The sequence below is a fragment of the Neolamprologus multifasciatus genome, chromosome 7, assembly GCF_963576455.1.
Source record: "Neolamprologus multifasciatus chromosome 7, fNeoMul1.2, whole genome shotgun sequence".
NCBI lineage: Eukaryota > Metazoa > Chordata > Actinopteri > Cichliformes > Cichlidae > Neolamprologus > Neolamprologus multifasciatus.
Window position 1 is genome coordinate 16,516,220 of NC_140445.1, and position 21,436 is coordinate 16,537,655.

The 21,436-nt window shown below is 39.7% G+C and overlaps 1 long non-coding RNA gene across 1 annotated transcript in view; it reads right to left on the reverse strand.

Annotated features, from left to right (window-relative positions):
- Nucleotides 1–243: 243 nt before the first annotated feature.
- LOC146514017 (uncharacterized) overlaps nt 244–21,436 on the reverse strand; it is a 50,119-nt gene continuing 28,926 nt past the window's right edge. Inside the window, exon 2 of the long non-coding RNA XR_014875362.1 lies at nt 244–4,685. This is a non-coding gene — a long non-coding RNA (uncharacterized LOC146514017). The remainder of the gene's footprint in view (nt 4,686–21,436) is intronic.

Below are 21,436 nucleotides of genomic sequence, written 5' to 3' on the forward strand. Positions count from 1 at the left end.
AAAGTTAATGCTGGTTCTGATAGAAAGGTGTCAGAACAAACAGTGCTTCACTGTTTGTTTTGTATGGGGCTGCATAGCTGCAAAAGCACCAACCATGACTATGACTTTTCCAGGGTCATGAGACTGATCACTTGGTGTTCGCTCGCTCTGTGGTATAGTATCGCTTCCTGTTCCTGCTCAAACACAGTGGTGTTTCTGAGTAGCTTATTTGCTTAGCAGTTTAATTAACAACTTCTAAATACATTCTTTTTTTCACAGTATAATCTTCACGTGCTTCATCCGAAGCACACTTTCTGTGTACTCACTACCTAATTTATAGCCAAAGTATTCACTCACTGTCTCTGTACTGTTTCGCTAGCTTAGCTCGTAGCCGACCCGTTAGCACCATGGCTACTTCACCTGTCCCTTCTGCACTTTCTTGCTCATTGTGTCAGATGTTTAGTTACTCCTCGGCCTCCTTTAGCGGTAATGATATCTGTAACAAATGTAGCATATTTGCAGCTCTGGAGGCCAGGATTACTGATCTGGAGACTCGGCTTCGCACCCTGCACTCACCCTTAGCTAGCCAGGCCCCTGTAGCTGGTGCAGCCGAAGATAGCGTAGGCCCCGCTAGCTGTTCCCCGGCAGACCCCAAGCAGCTGGGGAAAGGCTGGGTAACGGTGAGGAGGAAGCGTAGTCCTAAACAGAAGCCCCAGGTACACCACCAACCCGTTCATGTGTCTAACCGTTTTTCCCCACTCGGCGACACACCCGCTGGGGGTCAAACTCTGGTAATTGGTGATTCTGTTCTCAGACATGTGAAGCTAGAGACACCGGCAACCATAGTCAATTGTCTTCCAGGGGCCAGAGCAGGCGACATTGAAGGAAATTTAAAACTGCTGGCTAAGGGTAAACGTAAATTCAATAAAATCATAATTCACGTCGGCAGTAATGACACCCGGTTACGCCAATCGGAGGTCACTAAAATCAATATTGAATCGGTGTGCAACTTTGCCAAAACAATGTCGGACTCTGTAGTTTTCTCTGGTCCCCTCCCCAATCAGACCAGGAGTGACATGTTTAGCCGCATGTTCTCCTTAAATTGCTGGCTGTCTGAGTGGTGTCCCAGAAACGATGTGGGCTTCATAGATAATTGGCAAACCTTCTGGAGGAAACCTGGTCTTGTTAGGAGAGATGGCATCCATCCCACTTTGGATGGAGCAGCTCTCATTTCTAGAAATATCGACAAATTTATTAAACCCCTCAAAACATGACTATCCAGAGTTGGGACCAGGAAGCAGAGTTGCAGTCTTACACGCCTCTCTGCAGCTTCTCTCCTCCTGCTACCCCCCCAAAAACCCATCTCCATAGAGACTGTGTCTGCTTCCAAAAAGACAAAAAACAAACTAAAAACCAGCAACAAACAACTTAAACATTTACAAAGAAAGAACAATACAGTATCCACATCTGAACCAAAGAGTAAAACAGTGAAATGTGGATTATTAAATATTAGGTCTCTCTCTTCCAAGTCTCTGTTAGTACATGACTTAATAATTGATCAACAAATTGATTTACTCTGCCTTACAGAAACCTGGTTGCAGCAGGATGATTATGTTAGCTTAAATGAATCAACACCCCCGAGTCATTCTAACTACCAGAAATCTCGAAGCACAGGTCGAGGGGGCGGTGTGGCAGCAATTTTTCACACCAGTCTATTAATTAATGAAAGACCAAGACAGACTTTTAATTCATTTGAAAGCCTGATGCTTAACATTATCCACCCCAGCTGTGAAACTCAGAAACCAGTCTTACTTGTTATCATCTATCGTCCACCTGGGCCTTACACAGAGTTTCTGTCTGATTTCTCAGATTTTATATCTGATTTAGTTCTGAGCTCAGATAAAATAATTATTGTGGGTGATTTTAACATCCATGTAGATGCTAAAAATGACAGCCTCAACATGGCATTTAATCTGTTGTTAGACTCAATTAGTTTCTCTCAAAATGTAAAAGAACCCACCCACCACTTTAATCACACTCTAGATCTTGTTTTAACATATGGCATAGAAACTGAACATTTAACAGTGTTTCCTGAAAACCCTCTCCTGTCTGATCATTTCTTGATAACATTTACATTTACAATAATTGATTACGCAGCAGTGGAGAGTGGACTTTATCAAAGTAGATGTCTTTCTGAAAGCGCTGTAACTAAGTTTAAGAATATAATCCAGCCACTGTTATCATCGTCAATGCCCTGTACCAACACAGAGCAGAGCAGCTATCTGAACGCTACCCCAACAGAGGTCGATTATCTTGTTAATAATTTCACCTCCTCACTACGTACGACTCTGGATACTGTAGCTCCAGTGAAAACTAAGGTCTCTAATCAGAAGTACATGACCCCGTGGTATAATTCTCAAACACGTACCCTCAAGCAGACGACTCGTAATCTGGAGAGGAAATGGCGTGTCACAAATTTAGAGGATCATCATTTAGCCTGGAGAAATAGTTTGTTGCTTTATAAGAAAGCCCTCCGCAAAGCCAGAACAGCTTACTATTCGTCACTGATTGAAGAAAATAAGAACAACCCCAGGTTTCTCTTCAGCACTGTAGCCAGGCTGACAAAAAGCCAGAGCTCTTTTGAGCCAACCATCCCTTTAACGTTAACTAGTGATGACTTCATGAACTTCTTCACAAATAAAATTTTTATCATTAGAGAAAAAATTACCAATAATCATCCCACAGATGTAATATTATCTACAGCTACTTGTAGTTCCATTGATGTTAAGTTAGACTCTTTTTTTCCAATCGATCTTTCTGAGTTAACGTCAATAATTACTTCCTCCAAACCATCAACGTGTCTTTTAGACCCCATTCCTACAAAACTGCTCAAAGAAGTTCTGCCATTGATTAATTCTTCGATCTTATATATGATCAACCTATCTCTAATAATCGGCTATGTACCACAGGCCTTCAAGGTGGCTGCAGTTAAACCTTTACTCAAAAAGCCATCTCTAGACCCAGCAGTCTTAGCTAATTATAGGCCAATCTCCAACCTTCCTTTCATATCAAAAATCCTTGAAAGAGTAGTTGTCAGACAGCTAACAGATCATCTGCAGAGGAATGGTTTATTTGAAGAGTTTCAGTCAGGTTTCAGAGCTCATCACAGCACAGAAACAGCTTTAGTGAAGGTTACAAATGATCTTCTTATGGCCTCTGACAGTGGACTCATCTCTGTGCTTGTCCTTCTTGACCTTAGTGCAGCATTCGATACTGTTGACCATAATATTCTATTAGAGCGATTAGAACATGCTGTAGGTATTACAGGTATTGCACTGCAGTGGTTTGTATCATATCTATCTAATAGACTCCAATTTGTGCATGTAAATGGAGAGTCCTCTTCACACACTGAGGTTAATTATGGAGTTCCACAGGGTTCAGTGCTAGGACCAATTCTGTTTACATTATACATGCTTCCCCTAGGCAGCATCATTAGAAGACATAGCATACATTTTCACTGCTATGCAGATGACACCCAGCTCTATCTGTCCATGAAGCCAGATAACACACACCAATTAGTTAAACTGCAGGAATGTCTTAAAGACATAAAGACTTGGATGGCCACTAACTTTCTGCTTCTCAACTCAGATAAAACTGAGGTCATTGTACTCGGCGCTGAAAAGCTTAGAAATTTGGTATCTAACCAGATTCTTACTCTGGATGGCATTACCTTGGCCTCCAGTAACTCTGTGAGGAACCTTGGAGTCATTTTTGACCAGGATATGTCCTTCAACGCACATATTAAACAAATATGTAAGACTGCGTTCTTCCATTTGCGCAACATCTCTAAAATTAGAAATATCCTGTCTCAGAGTGACGCTGAAAAACTAGTTCATGCATTTATTACTTCCAGGCTGGACTACTGCAATTCATTATTATCAGGATGTCCAAAAAACTCACTGAAAAGCCTTCAGTTAATCCAAAATGCTGCAGCAAGAGTACTGACAGGGACTAGAAAGAGAGAGCATATTTCTCCTGTTTTGGCTTCCCTTCATTGGCTTCCTGTTAAATCCAGAATTGAATTCAAAATCCTGCTCCTCACATACAAGGTCTTAAATAATCAGGCCCCATCTTATCTTAATGACCTTGTAGTACCATATCACCCTATTAGAGCACTTCGCTCTCGCTCTGCAGGCCTACTTGTTGTTCCTAGAGTATTTAAAAGTAGAATGGGAGGGAGAGCCTTCAGTTTTCAGGCCCCTCTTCTGTGGAACCAGCTTCCAGTTTGGATTCGGGAGACAGACACTATGTCTACTTTTAAGATTAGGCTTAAAACTTTCCTTTTTGCTAAAGCATATAGTTAGGGCTGGACCAGGTGACCCTGAATCCTCCCTTAGTTATGCTGCAATAGATGTAGGCTGCCGGGGGATTCCCATGATGCATTGAGTTTTTCCTTTCCAGTCACCTTTCTCACTCACTATGTATTAACAGACCTCTCTGTATTGAATCGTATCTGTTATTAATCTCTGTCTCTCTTCCACAGCATGTCTTTATCCTGTCTTCCTTCTCTCACCCCAACCGGTCGCAGCAGATGGCCGCCCCTCCCTGAGCCTGGTTCTGCCGGAGGTTTCTTCCTGTTAAAAGGGAGTTTTTCCTTCCCACTGTCGCCAAAGTGCTTGCTCATAGGGGGTCATATGATTGTTGGGCTTTTCTCTGTATCTATGAAGCGCCTTGAGGCGACATTTGTTGTGATTTGGCGCTATATAAATAAAATTGAATTGAATTGAATTATGCAAGCATCAGAACTGGACCACGGAGCAATGGAAGAACATGGCCCTGTCTAATGAATCACATTTTCTTTTACAGCACGTGAATGGCCGGATAAATGTACGTCACTTACCTGGGGAACACCTGGCACCAGGATGCACTATGGCAGCGGTCCCCAACCTTTTTTGCACCATGGACAGGTTTATGCCCGACAATATTTTCATGGACCAGCCTTTAAGGTGTCGCGGATAAATACAACAAAATAAAACTAGTACCGGTACCGAAAAAAAGAAGATTTATTCATAACACACGTGAAAAGACCCAGGAAAACTGAGTTAACAATAAAAACGATAACAAAATAACGCTGAAAACCGATAAAAACCCTGAAAACCATACATTTCACACCTGAGCCTCAACTCGGTACCAAACGACTCACGGACCGGTACCGGTCCGAGGCCCGGGGGTTGGGGACCGCTGCACTATGGGAAGAAGGGAAGGCGGCGAGGTCAGTGTGATACTTGGCAATGTTCTGCTGGGAAACACTGGATCCTCCATCCATGTGGATTTTACTTCGACATGTAACACCTACCAAAGCATTTTTTGCAGGCCGTGTACACCGTTTCATGGAAGCTGTGTTATTAGCTAGTTTAACACTCAGAGGCAGTTGGGGTTTCTTTTTACTGGCTTTAGGCAAGTTATATGGGTCTTTCTGTGGTTAGTAGTTTAGAATGATGTTCTGTTTTGGGGCAAACTAAAGTGATGTGGAAGCCTTTAGGCTGTAACCAAAAGAGAAGAGCTGTCATTCAAAAGATAGAAGTACTTTGTAGACTTGCTAAATGTTGGCTGTCATGATAAAAAGCAAAAAGCAAAAGTCAGATGTTGCTTTTGGAAAGCTTTGTACAGTCACAGCAGCTATCATTAGCAGCTGGGTGATGGGCAAATCCCTTCATGTCGTGGGTCACATGATCAATAAACCACATGGTCATGCTTTTCCACATTACGTATGTTCAGGTGTAGATGTTGTTAAGTCACCTTTGATAGCGCTGGAATGTCAAATCAACTGTGGGGTACATGCAGTGTTTTCACCTACTATTACTGCAGACATTTTAAACTCATTGGATTTTTAAAGCAACCTCTGAATTAATGAAGGACAAAGATAGAAGGTAAGCACAGTGATGGTGCTCTCAGCCATGACCCTGTTCTTACCACACAAACACACAAACCTCCAGTTGGCTGTTGAGCCCTCCCTGATCGTCATTCCCAATGAGGGCAGCATCTGATAACAACAGCAAACATGAACGCTAGCACATGGACATGCTGGGTGAGTGCGTGGGCATGCATTCACAAACACAACATTTTCTCAGCAGTGATAATCACATTTCATATTCAGTCACATGGAAAACAGCTTTGATTAGACAATTGGCTGTTTCGACACGACACGAGCGAGAGAGGGATGTAGAAAGAGAGATCATCTGTTGTTAGAAAAATGTACTCCCTGTAATACAACTGTTATCACTGGAAAGAGTTCAGGTAGCTTTGTGCATGCTATCTTTTTTACCTATGGACATTTTTTTTAGCTCATTCAACACCCTGAGGTATCTAGTGGGAGGGGTGTACCTTCAAACAGTGTTGGCTGGCCAGTAGAAATGCACTGAAACAAATGAAAATCTGTTCCTCCACCCTCCTTTCTGTTTGTGTGTTGGTAAGGTCCATTAGTAAATGAGCAGTTGACCATTAGTTTCCTCTTTCTAAATGGAAAATAATGATTGTTCCTGGAATCTACACAGCAATTTGATCAATTTCCGCCAGCGCTCCAAGCTTTATTTACTTTTTGTGATTTTCTTTGCTTTCCTTTCTTTTCTTTCCTTTCTTTTGCTTTTGCTCATGCAATTAACTGCAGCACAATTACAGAGGAGATTAAATTAGTTCCTTAAGGTTTTATTGTGCATACTCGTTTTGTGATTCGCTAAGTTGCCTGCTCTCTACTGTGCTATATGAGGCCACAAACTGCATTATTACTTCCGTCTTTTCCTTTTGTGCTGTTTTAATGCACCACTTTGGCGTACTTGTGTTTGGTTCAAATCCTCTTTGTTCCTCTAACGTCATCTTTGTGTTTTACATGTCTCTGGTTTTTTTTTTTCTATCTGGGATTCTCTCGCACTCTTTTTTCTTTTCTCTTTGATACTATGTGCAAACATTATGACAAACCACATACCGGAGCAGTTGGGCCTGATTGAAAGCTCAAGACGAGGCGAGCAGCAGTTCATGCATAACAGACCAATGAGAATGAATAGGAAGCACAACCTCTAACAATAAACATATAAATCACCCGTTGCACTGGAACCATATTTGTATGCATTGTCCTTGTCATTTTTATGCATCTCATTGCGTTGCGGGTTCCTCCCATGCATTTTGATGTCATGTAGGTTTTGTTTGTTTCTCAGTGCTGGTGTTAAATGTAGCCTTTGTGTGTTTTATGGTTTCTATTTACTTTGTTTAACATCCACAACAGATGAAAGTTTTGCCTTTACAGATTCAGGGACTACTTACTGATTATTTCTTGTCACTGCAGAATTTCAGTGAAGCCAAAGCAGTAAAGGAACCTAAAGACTGTGTCTGTTTTACTTCACTGCCATTTAAAAGTGCATTGAGTGCTCTGTTAGAGTAGAAAGGTGCTATATAAGTAGCCGTCCATTTACCATTAATTTCATCCCTTCCCAGACATGCGATGAGTGGCAATTTGATAAAGTGAGGGCATGCAAAAACAGGTCAGTACTGCAATTATGTTCCTCATGGTTAATTACAACATAATCACAACAGTGACAGAAAAGCCACAGTACTTGTGTAATATTTTTGACATTGCATCAAGTGACATCTACATAATTGGTCAGTTTTCTTAATACCTGTATGTAAGCTTGGGATATTACTTTGATATCTAGACATTCTTGAGTCATCCTATGTGTCTTAAAATTTAGGTAGACAAAGACTATTGAAACACATATGTACTGGAAATACAGTGCATAAGGCAAAACAAAGTTTATACAATTCTAGCAAGCTGGAAAGTCAGTATATGGTACGAAGACTCAAAATGAGTGAAAAAGCAGCTAATACTCAAAGAAAAATTGAAGTGATATGTGAACATTACTAGTTCCCATCTAGTAAGAACGTTGCCAGGCTGTGCATCTGAAAAAGAAGCCAACACGATCAGATACTGTCATATTAACAGGGGTGAGTGTCTGAAAGAGACTACAGATACCTCCCGACTGTATAAAATAATTTTCCCCCACCACATTCTCTCTTGCCAGAAGCATATTTTAGAAAGCTTTTGATGGCTATTCACTGATCAATGCTGAGAATGCGATGTATCTTCTCAGCACCCCTCCCTGAGCTGCCATTCTCCTGCTGGAGGTCTGGAGGTTAAGAAGGCCTGTTAACCATGAATGTACCGTGGATTTTAATGTCAAGAGGTGCTGTTACACTACATAAGCAAGAACATGATCAAAAAAAATCCTGGGCTCAGGGAATGAGTGTGTGGGTATGAATGTACTTACTTTAATCTTATTGGCAAAAAAAAGCTGATCTAACAAAACCTGTTCACAGCAAAATCTCAATAGGCTGCAGATCCTACAGATCCCATTTGTTTGTTGCTACAGAACTGCAGTACATGAAAAATGTCTTTCTGAACATGTAAAACTTCAGTTCTGAATGACTGAATGAGAAACAGCCCTTGTGCGTCAGCTATTTTTTGTGTTACTCCCCAAAAGGAATCGTCTCTTGACATGTGGGTCTGCAGAAAATCACTCATTCAATATATCAAGTCTGAGCTGTGCGCTGGCGGCAATCACCCCTACCTACACTAATGCTCTCAGCAAACACATTGGCTCTTTGTATGTGTGTGCTGATGGCTCAAAATGTTCAGGGCTGTTGGAAACTGATGAGGTTTCAGCCTTCAGCAGCCACAGCCATATTATTTTATTGTAATTATGATAAATCTTCAATCGGAAATACCTGCTTGTTTATATAACTGATGGATGACTTGGCTTTAATTAGTTATTGAAATGAGGTGTTTCTGAGGTGTTTTTGCGACTTTTTTTTTTTGTACTGCAAAGAGATCCAGTACTTCTGTTTGGAGAAGATGATAACACACTTGATGCAATATGACAACCAGGAAATGAGATATGCTATATGTAAGACTGGGAAAATTGCTTTTCATTCATATTACCTGTCCAAAAGCACTACGCATATTATAAATCTGATGAGTCCAAATTTAGTTGATATATCATTTTAAGACAACGATGCCACTTCTAGCATATTTTAGACTGACAGAGTGTACGCTCATCTCCATTTGCTTCTCCAAGACAGCAAAACAATTTCTACCGAGCAAGCTGGCAAGACAACACAAAGTTAAATTCTAACACCAAGTGGGACATACTCTGAAGTCAGTTAGAAAGCTAAAACGGTAAATATCATTGAAGATCATTAATGAAAAATTAATCAGATTCAAAAATGCAATAAAAATGCGAGATGACCGATAGCTGCACCTAGTCTTTCTCATGATTCAAGTATTAGTCCATTAGTTTTAGGTTTTGTTTTTTGATTCCTAATTAATATGTTCAGGTCTTAGTTTATGTTTGGTGATCAAAAGTTTGAGGAATTGATTTTTGTATTTGAACTGGTCAGATCATGTTTTGATTTCATGTTATTCCAGTATGATGTGAGTCTTAGTTGCTATTATTATTCAGTCTTTGATTTGTGTGTTTCTCATGCAGCTACAGTATTGTTTGGTCCATTGTTTTTGAGAGTGCTAGGCAACATGACAACATAACAAAAAATGGATAAAGTTTTGTGGCTGTCAATTACATTTTATTATAGTGAAATCAAAATCATACTATGCTTCCACAAGGTGTTGTGGTTAAGTGCTACAAATGGTATTTTTCAGCTCATTTGTGGGTGGTTGCTAGGCAACATAAAAACACCTTAATATATCAGTGATGTGTATTAAATGTTACTGTTGTGAAATGAAAAGATACAGTGCATTTGTGAGGTGTTATGAGTGCAAAAATGCTACAAATGGGTCTCGTTGCAGGTTGATGCTAGGCAACATAATGACATTATAACATCTGGTATAGATGAGAACCTTCAGGGGTATAAGATACACCTGGCTGCCAGTTTTAGTTGCCCAACTCCTGAACTTTATCCATCATGCAGAGTAAGAAGTCCTCTGTGTCTGCCTCTGTCTTCTTCTGTGTTTATACCTCGGATCCCTGTGTTTTCATCTCATTCAGTATGTTAATTGTTAGTATTGTTATGTTATTATCAAATTGTTATGTTATTTCCTGTTTCACATTAAAAGTTTGCTTTCTTTTGTGTCCTGTGCCAGTATTTTCCCCCTCTGTCTTTCCCTGTTTCTGTATGTGTGTGCAATCCCAGTGTGTGTATATAGTCCCATTTTCCTGTATACTGTATATGTTCCTAGTTTTGACTTGCTGTGTTCTCTTATTTGCTTTTTTTCTAGTATTTTCCCCTTTTTTTTGATTATGTACCATCTGGATTTAGATGACAGAAAGTAAAGATTTTTTTTGTCATGTGTTGTGTTGTTTGTACCTTGTAAATCCTGCTTTCTAGGTTCACTACTTAATAGGTTCGCAACACAGTTTCAACATAACGATCATGGTATAGCAAAACACTTGTGTCATGTGCATATGTAAACATGTGCACACGACACAAGTGGACAAAATCATATTTACGAAACATCAGAAAATGTAATTCATTATATAGTTCATCACATCCTAAATGATAGGATTGTCTATGTTAATGAATTGGCATACAGTAGCCTAGCATTAAACTTGGCTCTAAGGAGCTTGGAAAGAAAAGCAACTGGACTTCTTCCACAAGGCCTTGGAAAGAGCAGATCATATGAAATGGGTGGGCAGACATCACCTACTGGTTTCCATTTGTCTTGCAATTTCTGAATAGGCTGATGATTTAAAAAAGCTGAATGACCTCTTTTTAGTTCTAGAGATAAAGGAGGGGTACTTTCCAAAGTCTGACAGGCACAGGCCCATCTGCTCAGTGTCATCAGTGTCAAATTGTACAAATTAGTGTAACTCATATTTGAAGGGTATCAGCACAATACAGCTGAGGAGGCAGAGTGACAGTGACATAACACCGATGCTGGCCTTCCAACTACCCTTCTAGTTGTTTTAAGCAGTTTACTGTAAATTCATATGTTATTACAGGACATGCATCTGCTGTCTGGAAAATATCAAGATGGAGAATTAACTAACTCTTTTTGATGGTGGAAAGAGGCTGACATTAAACATGAGGTGTACTTCAAGAAGAAGCAGTTGCAGTAGAATGATTATCAAGAAATATCTTCTGCAACTGGAAAGATTTATAGTGCTGTACTGACTCACTTGAAGACTGAGAACCAAGACCCAATCAAACCAGTTCAATGTGGGCTCTCACCACTAAAGGTCTCAACATCTGAGCTGACAGTTATTAGCCCAGCTTTCCATCAGCCTTGTTAACAGTGTTGCTACTTTTATGTCCTGCCCTGATTCATGCTATGTGCTTCAATGAGTCTTACAAAGCCTTAATGTTAGTCTGAGGATGCACCAAGCAAACAGTTTGAGGGGAAAACACAGAGTAGCCAATAAAACTGCCAACTCTGAACAGTAGTTGTATAAAAGCAGAGACAGCAGAAGCACTGTCTGTAGATTTCCATTTTTCAGGCCTTGCAGGGACAATGGAAAGAACACTGCACAGTGGTTTAACATGCCCGATTGCACAGAGACACTTGGTTATTGGAACGGATCAAACATGTGCAGCTGGAACAAATCATGTCCCCAACCTGCCTCTGATCTTTTCCTCGTCTCGCTTTCTCCTTCATGCCCTCTTCTCCCTGCATTCATCTAGCCTTCTTAACACTCCCTCTCAGTTTTCTCCCCTGTGTCATTCCTCCAAGACGCCGTGCCCCCTTTCTTGTTTAGCCAATCCAAGCCAAGCATACCTCATCTCCCACATAAGATTCACCTTCCCATCTTACCCTCCGAGCTCCAAATTAATTCTTATTTCATTTTAATAAGATAGATTAAGGAGGAATATATATGAGAATGCAATCTAAGACAAGAGCTCTCTGATAAAGTTACTGTAATAATATGCAGTATCACACTCATCGTGCCCGTACCAGCTACATCTACTTTTCCGTGCTAATAGAGTCATTGATGGATGTCCAAGCTGGATTCTTTGCCACACAGAGCACACCTCATCTCCAGAAGATGAACAAAAGCATATTAGACGTTTGTCTGTCACTATATTGAAGGATTTATTTCCCTTCATGAGAGTGATAAAGATATTAAGTAAGGCTTTCTCATTACCCATGCTGCAACCACCTCGCTACCTCCGTTTATCTCTCGTCTCCCTCTCACACCCTTTTCTCTGCAGTACCCATTATGAATATCACAACTGACAGTGTCTGGGCAGTAATTAGTATAATAATGTAGCCTCAACCTCTGTGAAGGTTATTTTTGAGAGGGTGAGATGTTATGAAATCATAAAGCTTTCTGTCTCACCTTCACCAGACCATTTAACTGGTATTCAACTCTTCTTTATGTAGCACACAGGTGTATACATAGCATAACTTATGTATACAGTTTATACACAATTTGCAATTTATATAATTTTTGAAGATGAAGATGCTAACTTGTAAACAGTCCCTGTTTAAAATTTAGCATCTACCCAGGCTAGAATTCAGTGCTTTCTTATAGCCTAATTGTTTTTAGCAAACACATGCCTTCTTTTCATTATTATGCATAGATTATATCTGAAGAGGCTGAAGTTAATTATTTTTTCACTTGTTGTCTTCAAAACTTGTATTTACTTATTTTTTCTCATCAACAAAGTTTAAAGTTGATTTGTTCAACATAATTACCATTCAGTTGTTTTCCCTCAGCAAATTAAATTAATTTAAACCGCATATTGGGTCAGCAAAATAAGGCTTCATATGAAGTCTAATTGATGAGCTTTGGAGTTTGTCCAAACGAATCAGTTCATTTCCCCCTAAAGTTACAGGAGGACATTGATACCGCACATATTTTTACACTAATTGAAGCCGGCTACGTAATTCTTCCCATGCAGGCTGGATGAAGGGAACAGCTAGCCCAATTCTTTTTAGTCCAACAGGGTAATACTTTTAAAGTAAACATTTTAAAGCATTCAAACCACCAACTAGGACAGGTAGCTTATATTTTCAGTCACATATGTTCTAGTTGTTTTTATTTTTTCATTTTTACTCTATTTATTTTATTAAAACTGCTCTCAGTATTAATATTATATTTATTTGTAATTATTTGTTTATTTTAACTAAATTATTGGTATATGCTGTAGGGAAAAAAAAAGAGATGTACCATCTGACTATGTACACTTCTATGACAAAGACATTAAAAATAACAATAACAGCATAAATTACCCATACATGTCTGTGCTATAACAGAGCAAAATGAAAAGGTGCTGCAGGTTAGTAATTGTAACAATGGTGACGACCATAGTCCCAAATTGTCAGCTTCAGTACATGACAGTGGCTGCCATCCGTCTTTAATAAGTCTATACACAGTGTTTAGAGTTGACACTTTTTTAACATATGTCATTTAAAGATGCCACTTTGGTCATTTTTCTCTGTTTATTTGTATTTTCTAGAACAAGTCATTAAATACCTAATGCTGAATTGTATTAGCAATTACATACCCTCAGTGCCCACTTCAAAAGTTGATGGTAGTTCTCTGGACAGCTATAAATCATTTCCTTGCTCTACAATAGCTGTACAAAAAGGAGCTGTCATTATCCTGTCATTCTAATTGCTATTATTATTAATATTATTATTATTATTGTGTTTTTTAAGTTAATAACAGGTGATTATTTCCTCGTATTATTGGTTTTAAATGCAGGGCTGTGTTTCTCTCTCACAGTTTTGTCTGAAAGACCAGTTATCACCAGGTTTAAAACTGCACCCGGTGTGCTCGTCTCACCGAGCAGCGGACGACTCATCTTTCACAGAGAGCTAAGCGCCAATAAATTGCTTAAATTATAGTGATGCACACAAAAGCAGAGAGTTTTGATTTTGAGATTCCGATGTCGAGTTCGTACCATGTAATTTTGTAATTCAACCTTCTGTTTCAAAGGATGTGCCATTTCACATTCATTCACACTGTTTTTTAAATGATAAATCATTTATAATACAACCTTTAACAATGCATAATGTTTTTCATTTTCAGAGTGACGTATATGCTGTTACTTTTACCCTGAACCTTATTTCATATTTCAACCGAAGTTATTTATTCAGCATTTGAGGCTGGCAGATGGAGCGGTGTAATAACGTGTCTGGATAACCTGGATGTCTTCTACATATTAGAGTCAAAATCATTCATTTTTTAAAACCACAGCTGTTACTGGATTGGGGTTAATGAACTTCATCTTTCTCAGTTAATGTCTCTATTGAACTGTTTTTTCCTGACATTATTCAGTTACTCGGTGTGAGCGAGTGTTTTCTCACCCCTAACTCGATTTGATTTATTACCAAAAAATGTTTTCTGCTGTAATTTCACTCTGTGTCATACTCTCTGGTAGATTCTTCTGAGGTTTTGACATAATGTGTTTACACTGCACTTTAAACAGCAGTAGCTGCACAGGTGCTGTCAATTCTGCTATAGGTGTACCCATGTTGTTTTTCTTGGCCATCGAAAGTTTGATGATGTTCAGCCTTGAAAATGCTTTTTTTCAACTTTTTACTACTGTCACTTTTTACCTAGAGAAAGTGCAGAGACAAAACCCTAAATCCTATTTGTACAAGTGAAAAATGACTGAACTATAATGAAATGACCTACTGCTTATAGTAGTACTCGGTCTACCAGATCATATCCCTGGATACAGTTATATAGATATAAAAAAAAAGGCTTAGTGGATTTTGTCAGGTTGAAACACGGACATCATTTCAACCAATGTTCTGTTTCATAACATTTCTATTAAAAAAGTCTCCATAATGCCTTCAAGCCCTTCCAACTGGGTATTTTCAGCTGGCAGGTGGACACAATCCTTTGACTGGGTTAAAGGTTTTAGCTCCACCGTCCTTCCGTCTGACGGTGGAGCTAAAACCACCGTCCGTCTATCCATCCACAGTTAATAGGAATTGCTATTTGTCCTATATTTGTCCCGTTTTAGTGAAACATCCTCATAGTGATTAATTAATGGGTCTTCACTCAAACTGTGCTCAAGGTCCTTTGTCATTTTGTGAGCACTTTTTGATTCCTAGAAGAATCGCTACTCAAGTGAGTACTGGTTGGGACTGCAGTGTATGCTACCTTGAGCTAGGTTAGGACTGATTAAGAACCACATTAATATAAGATTCTAATGTTGATCAATTTTACATGTGCAAAATAATAAAGAAAGAACTTTAGACAAAACAAAATGTTGTGACAAGTTGAAATAGTTGCTTTGTCACACATGTTGCATGCCAGTGCATAACGGTACCCTGTTAGATGGTGAAGATCATGATCTAATTGGTCAGTGGAGGGAGTTGTCCTAGTGGTTGACTCCCACATTAGTATGGTATGGTTGGGGCCTTCCTATCAACAATAATTGTTCTTAATAATAGTATAGTCAACACAACTGGCATGCACGCATGGTTTTTATGGCCATGGCTACTACTGACCATGTAATATGAACATTAATTTGGCAGTAAAGGGGAAAGATGAGTTATTATTAATCTCTGACTCTGTTCCACAGCTTGTCTTTTGTCTTGTCTTCCTCCCCTCACCTCCAACTGGTTGCAGCAGATGACTGTCCCTCTCTGAGCCGGGTTCTGCCACAGATTTCTTCTTGTTAAAAGGGAGTTTTTCGTTTCCACTGTCACCATGTGCTTGCTCACAGAGGGTCATTTGATTCTTGAGATTTTATCTCTGTTGTTGTAGGGTCTTTAGCTTACAATTTAAAGCACCTTGTGGTAACTGTTATAGTCATTTGGCGCTATAGAAACTGAATTAATTTGAAAATAATTTATTTACGAATTTGTCATGGATTAGACTGTTTGTTTGTGCAATACAGCGAGAGAACTGATCCCTTTGTACAGAATAAACTGTTAATTTGTTACAGTAGATTATTGTGCGATCTACTGTACAATATAAAGCGCCTTGAGGCAACTTTTGTTGTGATTTGGCACTATATAAATAAAATTGAATTGAATTGAATTGTGACTGACGATTTTGTTTGCTGCTATTTTATCACATTTGGATGACCTAAAATTCATTACATACAAATACTGTCTCCAGACAGACTAGGGTCTGATATTACAATTTTTCCTCAATGATTTATATACTGGGTATCACTCAGCATCATTGTCATGACATGCCAAGTTATGGCAAGACCAGTCACTCAAACCCACCTCGTCACGTACTGTATGGACCTCCTGTAAGAGAAAAATAGAGAAAGAAAGAAGAAAAGATTCCCACAAACCATTTTTCTGTGAATGGTTTAATTCTATGGTATCGATCAACCAGCTTTAGATCTACTCCACCAAGGCACCAGGTAAAAATAGCCCACACTATCAAACTATCAAACAAAATCTAAAATAATGTCATGAGGAAAATAGAAGCAGAGCATTCCCTGTGGTAGACTTTGGTAGAAATGAAAACCAATTCCAGCAAACCACGAAATGACAACACAGTTGCACCGCTTTGTCTGAGACATCAGATCAAAAGCCTTTACCTGAGTATTATATTTGATTCAGTCTAATAATAGGGCTGATTAAGAAGAAAATTGTTACGTAATCAATAAGACTTGGAGTTTCCTGGAAAAAGTGTAAAAACCTGAGCAAAAGTTCGTTTCTTTTAGTTAAAGAATAAAAGGGGGTAAAAGCCGACAATGACAATCTTATATAACAACAGAATCCTTTAATGCGGAGTCAAGAGGTTTCATTTGTTCCACTTAGAAATGAGTTTCAAAAGACAAAATACTAAAGGCACCATCTCTGTATAATTCTTCTGAACACAGATTTCTAGTTTGCCTGTTGCTGAATGCAAACTATACGCACATGATAAAAAGAAGCTATAGCAAGATCCCACCTCCCATCTGTACACAGTTTCAAGCTAAATGTCAAAGGTGCCTATAAGCAATCTGATTTGAGTGTGGCGGTTCCAGCTGGTCCATATTTATTCTCAGCTCTGGGAAAGAGCATCAGGTTCACGCTGGGCTACATCTAGACTTTGCCATGTCTCAGAAGAGTCTTCTCTCAAAGAGTGAACTGCTGAGTGATGAATAAAAGTGCCAACATGATTCTCAGTCAGTGCTGTTTTCATGGCTCGGATGAAAACGATAAGGTCGAGCAGCTTTGAGAAAATCTCATCATTAGTCCTCTCACAGGCCAGGATTTATTTATCTACACATCCAAATCATCCGCTTCCCCCTTCTCAGCAGATTATTCTGCTCCTGGAGGATCATAACCGTGATGCCTCTCGCCTCTTTCCTTGCCTACATGGTAAAACAGCAAAATAAGGATGCCCCGTTTATGTGTGCGTGTGTGTGTGTGTGTGTGTGTGTGTGTGTGTGTGTGTGTGTGTGTGTGTGTGTGTGTGCATGTCCTTCATGGGGGATGGTAAGACTGGTTGCATGATGAATAGGTGCAGCGTGTGTGTCTGCTGTACATGTGCTTGCGTGCATGTACGAGTGTGTCGGCGAGCTCTAGAAATAGGTTCATGTAAAATTAATCTTCAGACAGAAAATTGACCCAGATTTAGTGGAATCTCATTGTGCCTAACTACATAAAATGAATCCCATGACAAAGACAGAGCGCAACAATGACAAGAAGAGCTAAACAAGGGGTTGCTGATTAAGAACTAAAAAAAAGGAGCAAAAAGGAGGACACAAGGAAAAGAAAAGGAAAAGAAGGAGGTGGAGAGCTGAAGTGAGCAGAAGAGGGAGGGAAGCAAAGACAGAGATGTGCGCTTATACCTCCTCTGAGAGCATTGTAATGCTGCTGCTTTATGTCTTAATGTTGATCACGCTGACTCTGGTGGGACCTCATTAGCTCAAGGCAGAGAACTGTGTTCAGCTATCTATTGCCTGGTAGGGAAATACACAAGTTATAATGTAATAATATTAGCTGAAGGCTACAACTACAAATGCTAAGTTGTTCAGTAGCCTCGTCTACCTCTGAAGTCATTTAGTAATAGAGTAAGAATAGTTGATATAGCTTGATTAATAGTCTCATACCAGGCTGTACTGATTTTAGTGTGTTTGCATTGAGCAACACATAAAATATGCATCAACACTGGGCCAATCAATTGTCTCGATTTTTGGGGGAGAGACTACAAATAGTTGTAGATGAACTAGTTGTTATGTGTAGAGTTTGATGCAGCAGATAAATGCCGAACAGTCTGTGCGATTTAGCAAAAATACTTCTTCTCGTTATAATAAAAATCATACTCGGCAAATCACAGTGATTGAGGAAGAAAGCGCTAAGGATTGTTGTGTTTTTCTTCTTTTTAAGGTGTCTTTCCTCTGCTACATATGTTCTATATAGCTTATATTGTTTTCACCATCCAGTTGGAGGGAATCAGTTTGGGAATTTGACCAAATGTCCCACGCCCTCATCTTCCTGGCAGTCCTCTTTATCCCGCTATTACCAAATTAAAAATCCAACAAGGTCAATAGTTATTTTCTCAGACACACGGTCTCCACTTCTCACTAAGAATATCCCCACGGGTTCATCAGCCTTTGAAATTCCACTGGGCACCAGACACTCGGTCCAGACACGTACAGTGATCTCCACCAGCTGTGGATGTTTACTCGGTAAGATTTCTGGACTCATTATTTTGGTCCTGTTGATGGCTCATGACTTGCTTGTAATAACTATATTTCAGAAGGAAGCATTTTTCTACCCCTGTATACTTTCCCACAACACCATTACAGACAGACGGATAACATTATCTATTTCTACATTGCCAGCTGTGGCTCATTTCCTTTTGAATTTTGTCCATGTGCTTTTTTAACTGAGATGTGTAAAAATGTAACATTGTGTTCCCCTCAGTCTTTCAAAAAAATAAAATAAAAAATAAAAGGATGCATATTTGTTTGCATTAAACTTTATATTTATAACTCTACAATAGACGCAGCCCACTGACTAGAGCTAGTTTTTGATTTAGATCACTTTTGTTCCCATTAAAATGGAACCAAAATCCTCAAATCTGTAGGAACACTGTATGCCAATACAACTGTCACTATACTTGATGTCAAAGCTGAACAAGTGTGAATGTTACAACACAATTTAGATAATTATTTAGCCTTAAATTCTCTTCTTTAAAATTCTGACAATTCAAGTGGTAAATGTCTTGCTGCTTTTGTCACGCTTACCTTTGCTAATAGCTAATACTAATACCCTAGCTAATTCTGGTGTTTCAGCTGTTAGTGAGTTTGATGTAATGCTGCTTTTGCTAATAGCACTGCTGGCCAAAACAACCAAGTGGGAAGGAATTTGACTTAAACCTGGAATTATCTGCATACTTCAACTGGACAACTTTATTTCTCCAGAGGCATATCAAATGGCTAAAGACCAGTCCTGCTTTTTTCTCACTCACACAGAAAGACATTCGTGTCTCACAGAAGAATGATTGCGTTTTAAAAGTCTGCGACACTCTTATTTCCTTGATGCGACTGTCATCAATTATCTGATCTCATTTCATTAGAAGCTGAGCGACATGATAGCTAGTCCCCAGACCACATGGCCCTACAGCAGAGAATCAATGAAGAGCTGGGAGTGAATGACTGGTAGATGGTGGTTCAAACGGAGATATGCTGAAAAGCCAGCTTGAGCCTGTGAGCTGAATAGTTATGACTCAATCGTTTATCAGCTCACTCATTCTGATTCTCCTGTAGAGTGACTTCATAGTGCAAGAGATCTGCAAATGAAAATGGGTTTGACATTGCCAGCTATTTCCAGATGCCAACCAATGTTCCCTCTAATTTTTCATGTGTCTGAGTGAACACACAAACTCCCTGAGCAATCCCTTGGACCACTGTGAGTGACATCAGACGTGTGCACTGTGGTCACGCCGGCATCGAATCCATCCAAGTTTCATGGTTTATTAAAATAATCAAATTACAGCGTTTACATTTATGTTAGACTACGTTTAATTAACTGCTTTAGCCCACTTACAATGAAAATGTAAAAAAAAATCTTGTTCCTGACCTGTGTAGTATGTTAACACTATTGGAAGTAAAAATAACTTGAACTCCAATTTCGAAAACACAACTTTCTTGTTTTATATATATATATATATATATATAAAAAGCTCTGACTTGTATTATGAGTCTGTGGTCTGGGAGAGGGTCCTGTAACTCTCTGTCTCCAAAATACAGTATATAATGACCAATGCTGGGCAATTAAGTATATAGTTATAGTGGGTGGCTGTAGCTCAGGTGGCAGAGCAGGTCAGCCACTAATCACAAGGTCGGTGGTTCGAACCCAGGCTGCCTCCTGGCTGCATGCCAAATATCCTTGGACAAGATACTAACATGGGCACCCCAAGGGCCCGGTCAGAGGGCCCGTGGGTGCCTGTGTCCGGCAGCCTCGCCTCTGTCAGTGCGCCCCAGGGCAGCTGTGGCTACAATGTAGCTTGCCATCGCCAGTGTGTGAATGGGTGAATGACTGAATGTAGTGTAAAGCGCTTTGGGGTCCTTAATGACTACAAATGCAACATTCATTCTGTAACATTCAGCAGTCGCCTCATTGTTCTGACACACACAACAAAACTATTGACTACACTACACGCTAACTACACAAGATTTGCGCTAAACGTCGAAAATCTCTCACATCTCAAAGCACCGCCGTCACTCCTAAAACTTCCCCCGTTTCTTAACAACTAGATGCCACGTTGCAGTATCATTTTTTGATTGGTCAACATGGTACTTTTTTGGACGAGTAGGAAAGGCAGAGGGGGGTGGGGTTTGTTTTTGCTCACAGGTGGAGAGCGCTTTCGGGCCTTTTTTCTTATAAAACGCCGATTTAACCGTTTCTTCCTGCAGTAAATATAAACAACGATAGTATTCAGGAAGACAATCAAACATTGCATTTTTTTTTAATCACAAATCTGGTTTTACGTGGCCTATCAACACAATTTAAAAACTGGTATAAAGTCCCCAATTTTTCCGTCAATTGTTCCGTCTGTCCTGCTCACAGCTCCAATGGTTGTACCATTGACTGTAGAAAACATGGACGACGCGACCCCGCCTCCTACCATTGTGCAAAAATGAAGCCAAAATACACCGCTTGTGGAGGCTGCCATCTTGCAAATTTGGAGCCAGAGTCTGCGCAGTAGTGACTTGAGGTGGAGCGACTGTGTAACGCTCCCGCCCACACACCCGCTGAACGTGACCACAAACACGCCCCCCTACACTTTTTACGTAGCCCGGCTGCTCAAGTTTTTTTGCTGGTTTACCACGACTGACGACTCGTTTAATTAAGGTAAATACAACCATGTCACTGTTATAAAAAAAGACACACAGCTTATCATCTTATAGTTCTAAAATCACTCTGTTGTTAATTCGTTAGTTAGATTAGCCGCTAGCATACGCACTGTGTTGGAGGCTTGTTGCTAGCTAGTTAGCGATGCTACACACCTGCTACTCTTAATACTCTTCAACA